This window comes from Pinus tabuliformis, chromosome 1_2, assembly GCF_031772625.1.
Source record: "Pinus tabuliformis cultivar Carrire ecotype Pingquan chromosome 1_2, CPIR1, whole genome shotgun sequence".
Classification (NCBI taxonomy): Eukaryota; Viridiplantae; Streptophyta; class Pinopsida; order Pinales; family Pinaceae; genus Pinus; species Pinus tabuliformis.
The window spans coordinates 679366399-679384204 of NC_142298.1; positions in this window are offsets into that span (position 1 = coordinate 679366399).

Sequence of the window (17806 nt, forward strand, 5' to 3'; positions counted from 1 at the left end):
CATTTGATGATTTAAAACAAAAGATCAGTTTAGCACCGATATTGGCTCTTCCGGATCTTAGACAACCATTTGAGATTCAAACAGATGCTAGTGATTACGCCATGGGAGCAGTGTTGAAAATAGCAACAAGAAATGATAAAAATAGAATCCAGAATATTCCAATTTTAATTTGTCCTTGAATTAAAATTGTGAATTAAAATCGAATTTAGTCTCACCAACTACTTGGAAATAATTAATTAATTCATTATGGATTAATTAGTTGGAGAAATTCAAGTTAGAAGTCTTTCTGAAGTCATGCAACAGTTATCCCTTAAATTAAGGAGATAAGTCTTAAATTAAGGAGATAAGATTGAGTTATATTTGAGTTGTAATTAGATAACTCAGTTTACTGAGTTAAGTCCAGTTAAATTAGTTCCAAACTGTTTGAGGAACTAATTGTGAGTTATCAGTCAGTTGATGCATGCATGCACTCAACCAGTTTACTCCAGTTAACTGAAGATTCCCTCATTAGAAACTCATACATGCCTATTCTGAGAATGACCCAGTTGAGAATAAAGACAAGGACAATGTACTATTAGTTGCATGTGTTTTCCTATAAAGGAACTCATGCATGCAGTCAAGGAAAGGTTCCTTGAGGATTTTGCAGTTCTGATAGTGTTTTAGAGCAGTGTGTGAGAGTAGTGTTCCACTGGGTGAAGGAGAATCATCCCAGAGGAACTGCGCAAGGAAATAGGAGCTTGGAGGGCAGAAAAGAAGGCTTGTGAGAAGCCAAGTTTGCTTGTGAGCATCCAGGTGGATTGTACTGAGAGTTGGCTAGCTGCGAGAGCTAAGGCTTTGTATAATTCTGATGTATTTCCACATTGTATGATAATACAGACAGTGGGGTTTTTAGTTGAGGCTTTACCTAAAGTATTTTCATGTGTATTTTGCATCGATTCTTCTTCTTCTGGTTATATGTGTTCAGCTCGATCTTGCTCAAATATTTAAGCTTCCACAAATTGATAGTAGAAGTAGGTTATAGTATTTTGCTTTGGTATATTGCATTATCGGGTTAATCTACATTCAGATTTTCTACATAGATCTTAGTGCGAGATTTGTACAGAATTTGCAGAATTTCTACAAGCAGTTCTTATGCAGCATGGTATGCCCATTTCATTTCATTTTGAAATTTTTAATGGTGTTGCGAATAACTATCCCACTTATGACAAAGAAATTTATGCATTGGTACAAAGTGTTAAAAAATGGAAACACTATTTGATGGTGAAGGAGACAATTATCCATACCGACCATCAACCATTGCAGTACTTACAGTCACAATCAAAGTTGCAGCAATCACAACACTTCAGATGGATGAGTTTTCTACAAAAATTTCGTTTGGTTATCAAGTACAAAAAGGGAATCTACAATAAGGACGTTGATATGCTTTCTAGACCTATTGTAAATTCATCTATTATACTCAAGCACAATTATGTTTTACATGAAAGTTACATTGAACAATATGCATATGATAATGGCTTTCAAGATGTGAATGCAAGCTTGAGGCAAGGAAACCAAATTGAAGAGTTAGATGACCATGTACATAACAATTTGTTGTGTCATTGGGGCAAGTTATGTTTTCCATAGGGAAAAAGAAACAATATCATAAGGGAGGCGCACCCTTCATTGGTTGCTGAACATTTTGGTGTAGGCAAGACAATAGAGAATCTCCAAAGGTATTGTTATTGGCCACGCATGTTTGATAATGTATCTCGTTTCATTAGGGGATGTTCTTTATGTACAATAAGTAAGCCTAGCAATAGGAAACTAGGATTGTACACTCCCCTTCTGGTACCTTCATGTCCGTGGGAGAGTATCTCAATGGATTTTGTAGGAGGTCTTCCATTGTCAAGGAAAGGTCACGATTACTTGTATGTATTTGTAGACAGGTTCAGCAAGATGTGTATTATAATGCCATGTAAAAAGAAAATTACAGCTGAGAAAACAACTCATTTTTCTTTCAAAATATTTGGGTTCATTTTGGTCTTCCTACTTCCATTGTAAGTGATCGAGATTCTCGATTTGTTGGGAATTTTTGGTCAAATTTGTGGGACATGATCGACACTAAGTTGAAGAAGAGTACAACCTTTCATCTGAAAACAGATGGACAAATAGGACAATCATTCATATTCTTAGAGGATATTACAATAAACATCCCAATTTGTGGGATGAACAATTGCAGTACATACATCATGCATACAACAGGGAAAAGCATTCTTCCACAAACACATCACCATTTGAGGCATGTTTTGGGTACTTTCCAAGATCGCCATTGGACTTCATCTTTGAGAAAGATGTCACCATCGATGGTCATAGCGACATCGATAAGGCAAGGAATTTCATTGAGCAAATTCAGTTGATACATCACACAGTGCAAGAACAACTTGAAAAGAGTCAAAGCAACTACAAGGCAAGGCATGACAAACACTGTGTCGATCATAAATTTCAAGTTGGTGACGAAGTTGGTTATATATTAGTAAAGAGAAACTTCAAGGGGAAGGTAAAAAACTGAAGCCAATCCGTTATGATCCTTTTAAAATTCTGGAAAAGATTGGTAACAATGCATTTAAGCTAGATTTGCCTCCTTATATGCACTTTTGTTAATGTCGATAATTTGAGATTGTTTGAGCCTCCTTTGATTGATGATCAAGGAGAGCATGTTCAACTTCCATCAATAAATGGTTTCTCACCAAAATATCTTGATGAACTTCAGCAAGATCTCATACTTGACAGAAGAACCAGAACTTCAAAGAGAGGGAATGTCGAATACCTTCGAGTGGGACTCAAGGGACAAAATCCTTCTAAGGAAAAATGGATGCAGATTGAGAAGGTGAGGGAGTTGTACCCTCGCTGAACAATTGATAGTATCTTTTGGGGTCCAAAATGCTTCTAGTGGGGAGGAATGATCAGGTGATTAGTATTTAGCTCAAAAATCAAAGTGCCCATAATCCTTCAAAACTTGAACGAACGCGTCTGTCTCAGCGATATGATCCCAACGCAACTCATTTTACTTAAAATAGAGATCGTATGAGGAAGATATGGCGTTTTGTCCACTTTGCCAAACAGAGGAATTTTGCAAAAAAAAAAGTACAGTGACTACACAGTCGGCAGTGCGTACTTCTGATGTAGCAGGTGACTGTGTAGGTCAAAGGATTGGTTAATGGTCAATGGGGTCTCGCCAAGTGGTGCAATTTGGTTGGTCGACAGTTTGGTGAGTTGGTGTGATTTCGTTGGATAGATGAGGACCAATGAAGAGGAGACGTGCCAAGCTCGGAGGCCGCCACGTGTCCCTCCCCAGTGGCTAATAGGCATCAGCAAGAAAGTGTAAAATTTTATTGGCAGGTTGGCGGAGTTGAACCCGCGACCTCGCCCGCACAATGCCCATGTCTTACCACTACACCGCGTCGTTGGTTCTTACAATACAATGGTTGCAATTTGTATTTGTTATGTTAGTCGTTGGCAATTGGGGGAGGAGAGGGCCAGCCTCGCAGGCCAACCCTCTCCCATGTGACCACTACCACGAAACCGTCGACCAACAGTTAACCATAATCATGCCATTAAATGCGCTAACAATCTATTAACCCTTAATAAAACAATGCTTATCCATAATTAATTGCGCAGTTAAGTTGGTGGATTTTTGGCAGATCCAACAAGTCCATAATTCCTCCATTTTTGGCAAGATTAACTGGAGTTCTCTAGTTTTAGTGGAGTTTTCCTAAGGGAAACTATTTTTTCCATAGCTTTTACAATTTTCGACCAAATTGGGCTTAGAAAAAACAATAAAAATAAAAATAAAAATAAAAAATAAAAAAATCATCCCTAGATGATTTTGAGGTTCTGAGCACATTGAAGTAGGTTTCAAGAGCAGTAGAGCATTGTAAACAATACTTTTTTTCCATTTTGAGTTAATACAGAGGCCCAAGCCATGGGAGCTGGACTAAGGAGATGTAGCCCAGGAGGGGGGGACTCCTTTATCAAAACACTGTGTTAAGTGTTCATTTTGATGGTTTTCTGTATATTTGTTTGTTATTGATCAACACTTTATTTACATGCTAGTTTGCTCATGAATTTGACATAAAACTTGAGAAATTTACCTATTACATTCACAAACACCATAAAGGAAACCTATGCACATAAAGCAAATGATGAGAAATTGTTTTTAATTCTGAAGTTGAAATTAGCACAACGAAACTAACATTCAACAACAGAACACCCAGAGAAAAACTTTGGAGGAAACCTTAAACAAAGGTATGAGTTGTTTATGGAAGATATGTCATTTTAACAAGATAGAAAATATGAAATTGTTGGAGTAGGCAAACAACTTGAATTTGCAGCTCAAAGGTATGCAACAAATAAACAAAATTTTGTTAAACCGAGAGATAAGGAGTTGAAAACGACAACAACAATACAAAATTCCTTGTAAAAGTCAGCAACCGTCAAATGACAAAAAGATTCAACAAGAGGATCAATTAGATAGAGAGATTGAGAAGATGAAAAATTTGATGGTGCAGGTGATTGGAAGGAGGTATTTTAACAATAGAAGGAAACCTGACTTTATGTTGCATTTAACTAAGTAAACATACATCAACATGGAGGAATAGTACAACACAAGATCTGGAAACCAGGATGGAAGAAGCAAACAACAGTAGGAAAATAACAACATGACAAAGAAACTGATTTACTGCAAGTCAAAGTTTGGGATACAGGAGGATTTTATCAGTCCATGAAAGCACATGGCCAGGAGACCATGAATCTTTTGCACCTTGGGAGTCTGATACAGGAGCATTCTATTTCTAACTCAAAATGTATTTTGACTAAAGTAGGGGTATTTTCATTTACCAAGGGAGTTGGTTCGCTAATTGAGTGAAATTGTTTAATTTAATATATTTTCCTTAAGTTTCTAGAATATTTGTATATAGTTAAGGTGAGGATTGATGTAATCAGATCTTCTCTAAATGAGAGATCTCAAGAGTATTTGGGAGAGTTAAAGATATTTTTTTGTTTGTTAGATTTATGAGAGGATTTTGTGGAGCTAGGTAATCTAGAGATAGGATTTGTTGAGATGATTGTGGATTTGAACTAATCCTAGTTCAGAATCCCTTTTTGTATACATATTGTAACCCAAAAGGAATAGGGGGCGATTATCGGAGGATTAAAGAGAGGAATTGAGGGGCGAGAGTGGCCATATGGCCAAAAGGGACAAATGACATATTACAGGCCAAAGGTCTTTTTAATTATTTTTATATAATATAGGATCACTCTATTTTGAGTGTATTTGGAGTGCAAGTCCTTGTTTATTATTGAATGTTGAGTCATTGTTACAAATATAAAGTTTGGTATACACATGTATGGTTATTCCAAAGTTTGCAGGCGTTAAAGCTCATAAGGGATTTGGTGTAACAGAGGTGTAATAAAAGTATAATATGAGTGTTACACAGCAATTTGTCACCGTTTGTCACCGTCCCTGTTACCCCTCACCTGTACACTGGAGGACTCATTCCGGGACCTGTGAGAAGTGACATGACCTGAAACCACTTGCATTATATTCCTCTGAGTATGAGCTTCATTTGCCCTGAAGACATCTCCTGCAAAATACTCATGAAAACAGCTCTTTTTGCATTAGCGCGGGTCCACAGTTCACTGCCCGTGCCAATGAGGGAAATCCTCTAAAAAGGGCGCGCCATTGGCGCTCTGTCTCAGAGTCGCACTCGCACCAACCGAATTAAGTAAAGTTTTCAGCCAACAAACTCCCGAAGGTTCTCTTCAAACCATTCACCAACTGAATCTATGTTGAGCTAGGATGGTTTGGCTTCGAATCTCCATAGAAGGGAAAGTGGTTTTCCACCTTTCCTGGAAGTTTCCAAGTGATAAAGCCAATCCCATGAATAATGTGGTTGATCCTATCTCTTTCCCTCTCTATCTATAAAAGCTTGTCTTTATGCCTTGAGCAAGCTAGTTAGATTTACAGTAGTTCCAGGAGTTTAAGAGTTGGAAGCTGCAAGAGCCTTCTTTGCACCCATAAGGCCAAATCTAAGTAAGGAGATTCTTGTCACCCAAAGAGAGAGAGGCTTGTTCCTCATCCCAACGAGCTTTGCAAGACTTGTGTAGCTGACTACCCAGCCAAAGGAGGATTTGACGTTAGAACAATGGTTGTATTCTTCTTTGTTATTTATTAATAATAGATGACTATCATTATGGTTCCACTCTCATTGTCTTATGTTTGATGTTGAGTTATATCTTTTCTGACTGATATATAATTGCATCTACTAGATTTTATGCTTGTTTTCGTGTTGTTCTTTGCATGTGCAGGTGTCCAATCACAGAGATCGTGGGGATCGTGACTGGCCAAAGCAAAGGAACGAGGGCGACATCTCTTCGACGAATACTAGCGTTGGAATCCAAGTAGGTTCTCACCATCTACTTTGTATTTGCAATTAGGAACTTGCGTGACAGCATTGTGTGATTGTTGCTAGACCCGGTCTGGGCTAGTAGGGATCGTCTCTGTCCGCAGAGAGGATTTACCTCCACAAAAATGAGGTCAAGTCCCAACAAAGGGAAGTGAGATTGAAGCAAAACTATACAAGCTCAAGAGTGATAATGCTTGGGAGAAGTGAGAATATGAGAATCTCTTGGTTTTTCCTAGACTTGGTTGGAAACAGAGATCATTGATCAACGAAGTCATCAATGATCTTGAAAATAAAGGAAAACCAGAGTTGCACAGAGGAGCATGGGGCATAATAGAACCAAAGCATAAACCAACATAACACACATAGGAGCCAAGAGGAGTAGAGCCGATAGAACTTAGGCAAGAGTTGCAGGACAAGCGGAAGGATTGCGAACATACAACAATACTTAGGCATTTGAATTGGCAAGAGTTTGTTAATTAACAACGTCGGGTAATAGAAATTGATTTCTATCAAGGGAAAGATCATCACTTAATAGCGACAAGTTGGGAGGTCAGAACTCCGTAAGGTTTTCGAATAGTTGTTTTTGAAAACTCGTCAAGCACCAGGGATCTATCAGTTGACAGAAGTTGTAGGAGATGGAAAATTGTCCGTTGCCCAGAACTGTGAAGCCTGAAAGAATTTTGAATTGAGAGTCAGGCTTTCAAGTGGGGCCAACAGGTGGATAGGTGGATTTCCAATACAAGTGAATGACGTGGAAGCAATAACATGGAGAATTGGGCCTAGTCAGAAGCCCGCAATCCGCAAGCCCGTAAGTTTCTAAAATGCGCTATTAAAAAGAGGTGGGCATCCGAGCATTCAAGCTCCAGGCTCCACTCTAATGCACATATATATAGTGTAGCGTGAGCGTGGTGGACCAACCCTAAGGTTGATGCGAGAGACATAATATGTGGAACGTGGCAAGGTCAAGGTGAAGGCCAAAAAGTATCAAGGGCATGAGTACTGAGTGGAATTGTCGGTCAACTCGAAGCTTAACCCTGGAGGCTGCAGCCCGGACGCTTCAAGGAATTTCATATAAGGAAAGGATGACCCTTGGATTTTATAAGCGTTGGTCATAACGTGAGGTTATAAGGTTCAGTGGAAATATTTAGATGAGCTAAGAAAGAGTGCAGACACATATACACAATGCGTGTAGGAAAGAGGAGCTTCAAAAGCCATTATATAAAGGTAAGCCTATTTCTTTAAAAGTGGTTGAGTGTAATATTAGGGCATATGTTTGTATTGGTTTGAATAAGGGTTGAAACAATATAGAGGGGCCTGCATTGATTGTCAAGGAAGGGATTTGAACGTGTAACCCGTCTGGCTCCTCCTACTTATATTTAAATCTCCCACTGTAATTTATAATAAGGGAATTATTATCCCAGAAAAGGACAACAAGACATGGTTAATGGAAGTGCCTTTTAGGGCCAAGGCTAGGCATTGTGGGTTTTTAAAGCAGGCTCATAATTGGGTTTGCATCAATGTGGTAACAGAGCAAGAATGCTCTGAAAATATTTGGATAAAGAAACAAAAAGTGGAGTTGCAGTAGAATCGAATCTGGTTGAGGTGAAACTTTTGTTTTTCGATTTGGATAGAAAATTGATTATTGTGAATGAAGTGGTGCACGTAAGACATCTATTGAGGAAGTAGAACAAATTGACTTGAGAAGCCACTGAGAAGAATGTTTTGAGAACAAAGATGGAGAAGAAGGAAGAACCGATTGAAGGAGATCTTGGCACAGGTATGAAATTTTACAAATAGAAAGGAAACTTGATGATGAAGTTTCAATTGAGTATGTATATTCAAGCACTAATTATGTTGAGGAGGAAGTTGTGTGGAAGAAATAGATGGAGATTTGAAGAATGAAGTGTTACATGAAGGGGTGGAGATGTTGGAAGCATCCACAGTGACTCTAAAATCTCATATTTTTTAAATTGAAAAATGTTTTATGTCTGCAGATAATGAAGAATACAAAGATAGGCAAAATCAGAGTTTTGTCAAAGAGACAACACTGTCGCGTCTAACCAGAAAATAGGAACAATATGCAGGTACAAATACTGAAATTTGTCAAGAGGATATGTAGGAAACAATATGTTGGCTCGAAAAACTTCAGTTGGATAAATACAAGGACCTTTGGAAGAAGCTATGAAAGATTACAAAGGAATAAACATGGCACTAGCAAAAGAGGAAATGACCACAGAGGAATGGAGCGAAACTTTGGAGGAAATATTAGACAAAGGTATGAGTCGTTTATCGAAGATCTGTCATTTTAACAAGATACAAAATATGAAATTATTGGAGCAGGAAAACAACTTGAAATTGCAGCTCACAGGAGATCTTGGAACAGGTATGAAATTTTACAAATAGAAAGGAAACCTAATGATGAAATTGATGAAGTTTCAATTGAATATGAAATTGATGAAGTTTCAATTGAGTATGTATATTCAGGCGCTAATAATGTTGAGGAGGAAGTTGTTATAGTTGAAGAAATAGATGGAGATTTGAAGAATGGAGTGTTACATGAAGGGGTGGAGATGTTGGAAGCATCCACAGTGACTCTAAAATCTCATATTTTTAAAATTGAAAAATGTTTTATGTCTGCAGATAATGAAGAATACGAAGATAGGCAGAATCAGAATTTTGTCAAAGAGACAACATTGTCACGTCTAACCAGAAAAGAGGAACGATATGCAGGTACAAATACTGAATTTGTCAAGAGGATATGCAAGAAACAATATGTTGGCTCGAAAAACTTTAGTTGGAGAAATAAAAGGAACTTTGGAAGAAGCTATGCAAGATTACAAAGGAATAGCATGGCATTGGCAAAAGAGGAAATGACAACAAAGGAATGGAGCGAAACTTTGGAGGAAACCTTAGACAAAGGTATGAGTTGTTTATGGAAGATCTGTCATTTTAACAAGATACAAAAGATGAAATTGTTGGAGTAGACAAGCAACTTGAAAGTGGAGCTCAAAGATATGTAACAAAAGACACACAGTTTTGTTAAACAGAGAGATAAGGAGTTGAAAACGACAACAACAATACAAATTCCTTGTAAAAGTCAACAACCAACAAATGACAACAAGCTTTAGCAAGAGGATTGATTGGATAGAGAGATTGAGACGATGAGACAACTGATGGTGGAGGTGATTGAAAGGAGGTATTTTTAAAATAGAAGGAAACCTAACTGCAGGGTACAATTAACTGAGCAAACCTACATCAACATGGAAGGAGGAAGACTACAACACAAGATAAGGAAACCTAGAAGGAAGAAGAAAACGATAGTAGGATAACAACAACATGACAAAGTCGTTGATTTACTTCAACTCAAAGTTTAGTATCTAGGAGGATTTTATCAGTGCATGAAAGCACATGGTGAGGAGACCATGAATCTTTTGCACATAGGGAGTCTGATGTAGGAGCATTCCACTTCCAAGTCAAAATGTATTTTGACAAGAGTAGGGGTCTTTTCATTTATCGAGGGAGTTGGCTCCCTAATTGAGTGAAATTATTTAATTTAATATATTTTCCTAAGTTTCTAGAAATAATTATATTAGTTAAGGTGAGGATTGATGTAATCAGATCTTCTCTAAATGAGAGACCTTGAGAGTATTTGGGAGAGTTAGAGATATTTTGAGTTAGTTAGATTTATGAGAGGATTTTGTGGAGCTAGGAAATCTAGAGATTAGAGAGAGTTCATAATCCCTTTTTGTATATATATTGTAAGCCAAAAGGCTTAGGGGGTGATCATAGGAGGATTAGAGAGAGGACTTGAGGGCCTAGAGTGGCCATACGGCCAAAAGGGCCAAATGATGTATTGCAGGCCAAAGGCCATTTTAATTATTTGTATATAATATAGGATCACTCTATTTAGAGTGTATTTGGAGGGCAAGTTCCTGTTTATTGTTGAATGTTGAGTTAGTGTTACAAATATCAAATATGGTATACACATATATGGTTATTCTAGAGTTTGCAGGTGTCAAATCTTAAAAGGGATATGCTACAAGAGAGGTGTAACAAAAGTATAATACGAGGCCAAGAGCCAACATATGGAAGTGAGATTGAAGCAGAAATGTAAAAGCTCAAGAGTGATAGCTCTTGGGAGAAGTGAGAAGGCAAGAATCTCTTGGTTTTTCCGAGACTCGATTGGAAACAGAGATCGTTGATCAATGGAGTGATCAATGATCTTAAAGATAAAGGAAAACCAATGTTGCGCTGAGGAGCAAGGGGCATAATAGAACCAGAGTGTAAACCAACATAACACATCGAGGAGCCAAGAGGAGTAGAGCCGAGAGTTGTGAGACAAGCAGAAGGATTACAAATAGAAAACAACACTTTAGCATTTTGAATTGGAAAGAGTATGTTAATTAGCAGTGTTGGGTAACAAAACTTGAGTTTTGTCAAGGGAAAGATCGTCACTTAACAGCCTAACAAAACTCACCGGGCGCCAATGATTTATCACTTGGTAGAATCCGCAGGAGACGAGAAATTGTTTGTTGCCCACCATCACGCCCAGAAGCATTTTTAATTGAGAGTTGGGCCTTCAAGTGGGGCCGGCAGGTGGATTAGCGGAGGTTTCCACTACAAGTGATCTACATGGAAGGAATAACTTGGAGAAGTGGGCCAGACCGTAAGATCGTGAGCGCGTAAGTTTCTAAAATGCACTATTAAAAAGAGGCAAGCATCTGGGCTCCACTCTAGTAGGGGAGGGATTCCTATTCTTGTGCAGGGACCATTAGTTGATATAATACTGGTCCCACCAAACCACCAGTGATTAAGACTTGTGAAACCAAATTTTAAACAGAAATAAATAACATTATGTATAAATAAGTTTTAAATTATGTCCAAAAATCACCCATACATTGACTGGGCCCACAACTGTCCATAAATAGTATTTTACTACTTAATATTGCAAAACATATTGACCCAAGTAGAAAACAGCTAGAGCCATAAAGGCTTCCAAACTGGTCTATTCCAGAAGTACAAAACAGCAGTCACTTCAACCCCCACTCATGAGAACTCCAACTTTGCATCCCAAATAAATATGCCTACCTGCACATAACAAAAGGAATGTATGTCAGCCATAACTGCTGTGTTGTTCAACAACTAAGCACCCTATGTTCAATAAATGACACCCAACCCAATAACAATTAAATCCAATTTGTTCAATAAATGACACCCAACCCAATAACAATTAAATCCACTTTGTTCAATAAATGACACCCAGACCCAATAACTGCAATAAATGACACCCAACTCATTCTATTTCTCATTAAAACAAATCAAAGCACATGGATCAACAAATAAACAATTCCCAACCATTAGATCACAGCAAATTAAATCCATACCACACATTCAAAATGAAGCCATTGCAATCCATGTGCATCCATGTCCACCAATTAAAATCAAGTCCCCAAAACTATAAAACAAGTCCACCCACTGTTGAAGTTGCATCTTATGCTTTCAAACTATTCAGCAAACTTGAAGACAACATCACAAAACAGTGGCCAATATATTCAAGTTAGTTATATGAATTACAACTCATTCTTCTTACAGTTTTGTTTTCATTTATCAGATTTTTCTTACATTACAGTTCTGTTTTCATTTATCAGATTTCTTACATTACAGTTCTGTCCATTCATTTATCAGATTTCTTACATTACAGTTCTATCCATAGGGTGGTGACAGTTAACCTATACAGTTACAATTAACCTTTTTTATACAGAGTTTATGTATGTGTTCTAGCTTATACAGTTAACCTATTGAATACAATGGGAAACTTCTAAACATCTAAACATCGTTTCTCCTAGTTTCTTCAATGGGAAACTTCTAAACATCGTTTCTCGTCCTGTTGTCATTCCCGATAACCCTTTATACACGGTAGGGTCTCCGCAACGAAAGCCCCGCTGTGTCCATGTTGATTGGACCAACTTAACAAAAGCAATATGAAACAATACACTGTACAGTAAGCGCAACGAAAGCCCCGCTGTGTCCATGTTGATTGGACCAACTTAACAAAAGCAATATGAAACAATACACTGTACAGTAAGCTCAACTTTCAGACTTCTAAAATAGATCATTTTTTCTAGGATTACAAACAAATTAGTGCAGTAAGCTATCAAACATCTTGCTCAGAAAGACAGCAAATCAAATAAGAGGACAAGATGCTATTAGATTTTAAGTCTGCTTAATAAAACAGGTGTTTTTAAGTTTAAAAATACTTGGGCTACATTAGTAATCCAGCTCGCTATTAAGCCATAGCTGCAAAACTCAAAACTTTAAAGGTGCCAATTTTAGAAATACTAGTTTAAGTTCTCCTGGCGTAAGAATTATTATTTCACACTTGGTCATGTTATGAATATATATTAGAATTGCAAAGATTTTGGAACTGCAACAAAAGTGGTATACCAGAAAAAAACAGATACTGAAGAAACCCCGTGAACTTACATAATTATGAGAGAAAATTTCACAAATATATCAAAATATAATGAAAAGTGAGACCTCTCAGCCGAATTTTAAGTTCAGTTACATTTTACAATGGTCGCGCTTAAGTGGTATACCAGGAAAAACAGATACTGAAGAAACCCGTGAACTTACATGATTATGAGAGAAAATTTCACAAATATATCAAAATATAATGAAAAGTGAGACCTCTCAGCCGAATTTTAAGTTCAGTCACATTTTACAAAGGTCGCGCTTATTTTTGCTCATGCAACAAGCACATGGAACAAACTAAATAGGATTTTAGTGAACTATCGGTGAAGTAATATGAGGAGATGCAAGCCATTTGTTTCAAAAAGCCTAAGGACAAATTAATTGAAAGAAGAGACAGAGTAATTGTAAAGGAAACAATCAAAACAGGGCACTGAATCCAAATTTCCAATAAGCATGGTAAACACCAATAAAATACTAAGCACTGAAGCAATAATTTCAACTCTTTTGAAATTATGTAAAGATAGAGAAAAAGACTCATTTAGACATTACATGAAAAACTAAAATCAAACTCACAAATTCCATATCAGTCAAGTGGGAAGCATTTCTAAGTTTTTGTAACCAGATATGCGAAGCAGAGGAAGACATGTCCCAATAATGTAAATAAAAGCACAAGTTTACCTCCATCGTAAAAATCTTGTTTTGACACCACAGATGAGAAAACATCTTATCTACCTAAATTTTTGTAGTCAGATATGCTAAGCAGAGAAAGAAAGTCCCAATAATGTAAATAAAAGCACAAGTTCACCACCATGGTAAAAACTTTTTCTGACATCACAGATGAGAAAAAATCTTAATCTCAAGATCTACCTAGTGTTGTAAGTTACAAATGTTATGAATTCTTTCAAAATGGTATTCATGTGTGTAAGTCTTTTGTTAGCCTTGAAAATTTAAGAATGCTATCTATTTATGTTTAATTTTATTTTTAAAACTGTAATAATTTGTTGACCTTATTTGTTGCTTACCTTACAGGAATTGAAGGTTAGCTTACAGGAATTATTCGATCATCAGCTTCATAGGGATAATTTTTGCAGAAGTAATAAAGCATAATTTAACATATATTCTAATGTCTAAATGCATGCAATAATTTTATAGGTTGTTGCATCTATGGCAAAAGGAAGTTACTCTGCTCGTACAAGGAGAAGTGGCAGGAGAGTGACAAGGGGTGCGCAGCTCCGATGCACATCGTCTGATGATGACAGCCCAGCTGATGTCGATGCCAGCAATGCACCAGGGAACATTGTTGAAGATGACCATGTGACAGATGTTGATGTTAACACACCATCAGCCACAGAACCACCATCAACAACAGTCCAAGGGGCAAGCTCAACTAAAAAAATCAGTGCTATAAGAGGATGGACAAAAGAACAAATGTTAGTTGCAATTGACGACATAGAGTTTAATGGATACTCAGTTCGGGCATCTGCAAAAAAACATGGTATTCCTCCCTCATCAATACATTATTGGATAAATGGACTGACTCATACAAAACGTAGAGGGCCTCTTACAGTTATGACTGAGGATGAGGAGGCCGAGGTGGTTGAGTGGTGTAAAGAGATGGCCCAACTGGGACATGGGCTAGAGTTGATACAACTCAAATCAACAGTTGCTCAAATCTGTCAAGGGAGGCCAAACCCATTCAAAGATGGGTTTCCTGGTAAATCATGGTGGTTTGGGTTTAAAAAAAGGCATCCAGAACTTGTATTGCGTACTGCTGAGGGCCTTGACAGAGACAGAGCATTAAATTTGCGCCCTGCAGTTGTGCGAAAATTCTATGACACACTTTCTAGTGCTTATGATAAACATTCTTATGGAGCAGACCATATATGGAACTGTGATGAAACAGGTTTACAGGCAGGGAGGAATTGTGGCATGCGGGTAATTGCCAAGAGAGGGAGCCGAAATGTGCCAAAGATTTTGCCCAAGAGCAGGGAGTGGATAACTATTTTATGTTGTGTTAATGCAATTGGTACTTCAATCCCAGGATTTTATCTATTCAAAGGTAAAAATCAACTGAAAAACTATATACAGAACTGCGAACCAGGTGCATGCATGGCTGCACATCCCCATGCATGGATGACTAAAGAACTGTTTCTAAGTTGGCTTTTTCACTTTGCTGCATTAGTACCAGGTGGCGTCTCGCCTAATAACATACACCTTTTGATATTAGATGGCCATGGGAGCCACATGGCTGTACAAACAATTGAGGAAGCAAACAATTCAGGCATCGACCTATTGACATTGCCAGCTCATACCACTCATAGACTGCAACCCCTTGATGTTAGTGTGTTTGGCCCTTTCAAGAACTATTTCAGGTCGGAGCGTGCTGCATGGATGGCAAAGAATCCAGGGGTTGAGGTGAAAAGGTTTGAGCTAGCAGAGCTTGCAAGTAAAGCTTTTAAAAGGGCTTTAACACCATCAAATATCAAGGCTGGCTTTAGGAGGACAGGAATCTGGCCACTGAACTATGATGCTCTCATGCATGATACTGGTTGTAGCCAAGCGTTTCATGTGGATGGTCAGGAAGAAGGGAATGCCCAAACAGGTGTTGAAGTGCAAGAAGTAGATGACCAAGATGATGTTGTTGCAGTTGGTAATATGATTTCCTTGTCTCAAGGACACTTATATGCTGAAGATGATGAAACTGTATGTGAAACACAATATAACAATGAACAAATTCGCAGTAACATGGAGATTGTTCCACCAACTCAAGAACATGAAATTCCTGTTGTTGATATTGTTAATGTTATTGCTGAACATGCAGTTGACAATGACCAATTGACATTGCCAAGCCAAGTAACCCCACCTTCATGGCTAGCAGAAGCAATGATCAATATGAATGCACATAGTGTCTCAGCAACCAATGAAGAAAGCATGAACATGCCCTCACAACCAGCAGAATTGAACAGTGAAATTGTTCATTTTTTTGTGGACAATATATCAATGGAAGAAGATGAAGGACATAATGAGGCATCAAATGAAGATAATGATATAGTTCGATCAGTTCCAACAGAAACTGGAAGGGAAGTACCAAGCAATGACATGCAGGTGGGAGGGGTGGAGAAGACACTTGGACGATTCCTAAAGCTACCAGTACAGAGAGTATCAATGAAAAAAAAGCAAGGTGCACCAGGTAGTCTTCGTCTGGGCCGAAGCTCACAGTTACTCACCTCAGAGGACTATATAAACATGTTAGTTGAGTCTAAAAAAAAGAAATTTGAAATGCAAGAATTAAAACATAAAAAGAAGGATCTAGTCAAGGAGAAGAAGGCAGCAAGGATTGTTGCAACACAACATCGAGCAGATGAAAAGATTGAAAGAGATAAAGCAAGGCAAATTAAGGACCAACAAAAGCAAATGGCAAGACAGGAAAAGGAAAAACGAAAGGCACAACAAATGCTTGAAAAGGAACAAGGGATGATCAATATGGTTGACAATGATACAAGAATAGCTAATGAAACCAGAATTATTTCAAACTCATTGGACTCCATTGCAGATAATACACCATTATTCCAAGATCTCATAAACATTCAAGTGCCTCACTATACCACTGAGGGTTTACCCACTTGCCTTATTCCTACCAGAGTTGGTGCCAATTCTATGTATGCTCATTACACACCTCCACTTAATGCAGGGACCAGTAGTGCAAATGTGAGGTATGGGTACTCAATACCTCCATGGTTGGAAGCTGCAAATTGGAGTCAATCATATGGCAGCAATCAACCATTTCCTAATCAACCCTTGACAGGTAGGCCAACCTACTTGGCTCAAGAAGGTAACTCGGGGAGTTTTGGCACTCAAGATTCTCAGGGCCATAAAGAATAGGGGTGTCATATGTTTTTGTTTGTAACCACATTATGATGTGGATTTTGGATGGATTGTGTCTTTTTCTTGTCACAAAAACATTCTGGCTTACAACCTAGGTTGTTTTATTGCTTTGAAACACTAACAACATTATGGTGCTATGCATTCACTACATTGAAAAGCCAACAGCAGCTTGGTTGGTTGTAAAGCAGTTTTATTTGCGAGTTAAGCACAAATGATATCAGTCCACAAAAGACGCTACAATGATAACTTAGATACTTATTCCCCTTTTGAAATTGTTATGTCAATTCATATTATGTCTTGGGGCATCTTTTTACACTGCAAAGATGAACTATATTTCACAAAATAAATCACTTAATACTTCACCATTAGCTTCAAAATGATGCTCCCAACACTGATAAGTGATTTCTTATGGATATTAAACCTTAGCAAATTGATTTCTTCTTACTAAAACAAGTACACCAGATCTCGAAAAGCATATTTCAGATATCAGAAAACATATACCAGACCTTAGATAAACACTTGGAAAGTCACCAACAGAAAAACATATGACTTTATTAGTCTCTTATGGTCAATGTGCAGTGGTCTTGGGCTTATTATTATTGTCTTATGGTATTTATGCAGTCACCGTAGCAATATGCTTTAGATCTAATTATTCATTGCAGTCAACAAGTATCATAGAAAGCAGGCCACTGTAAGCAGTTTTTCAACTTTGAAAGAATAACCTAGATCTAAGTAAGCTTACCTACAAGCACATACTTCTGTAAAATATCCTAACTCTCAAACACATCCATCTTCTATTGAATACAGAAAGAAGTTAATACACAACAATAGCTCAAAACCAAAACTGAACTAAACTTAAAGCCTACACAACATATGTACTCCACAAAGATCATAAAGAGTTACAATTGGAACTACTGGACTCTTTGAAGTCATTTTCTTCATTTTTGAAGTAATTATTATTTACATTTGTTGAAGAAAACCTGAAACACTGAGATAATAAGACACAG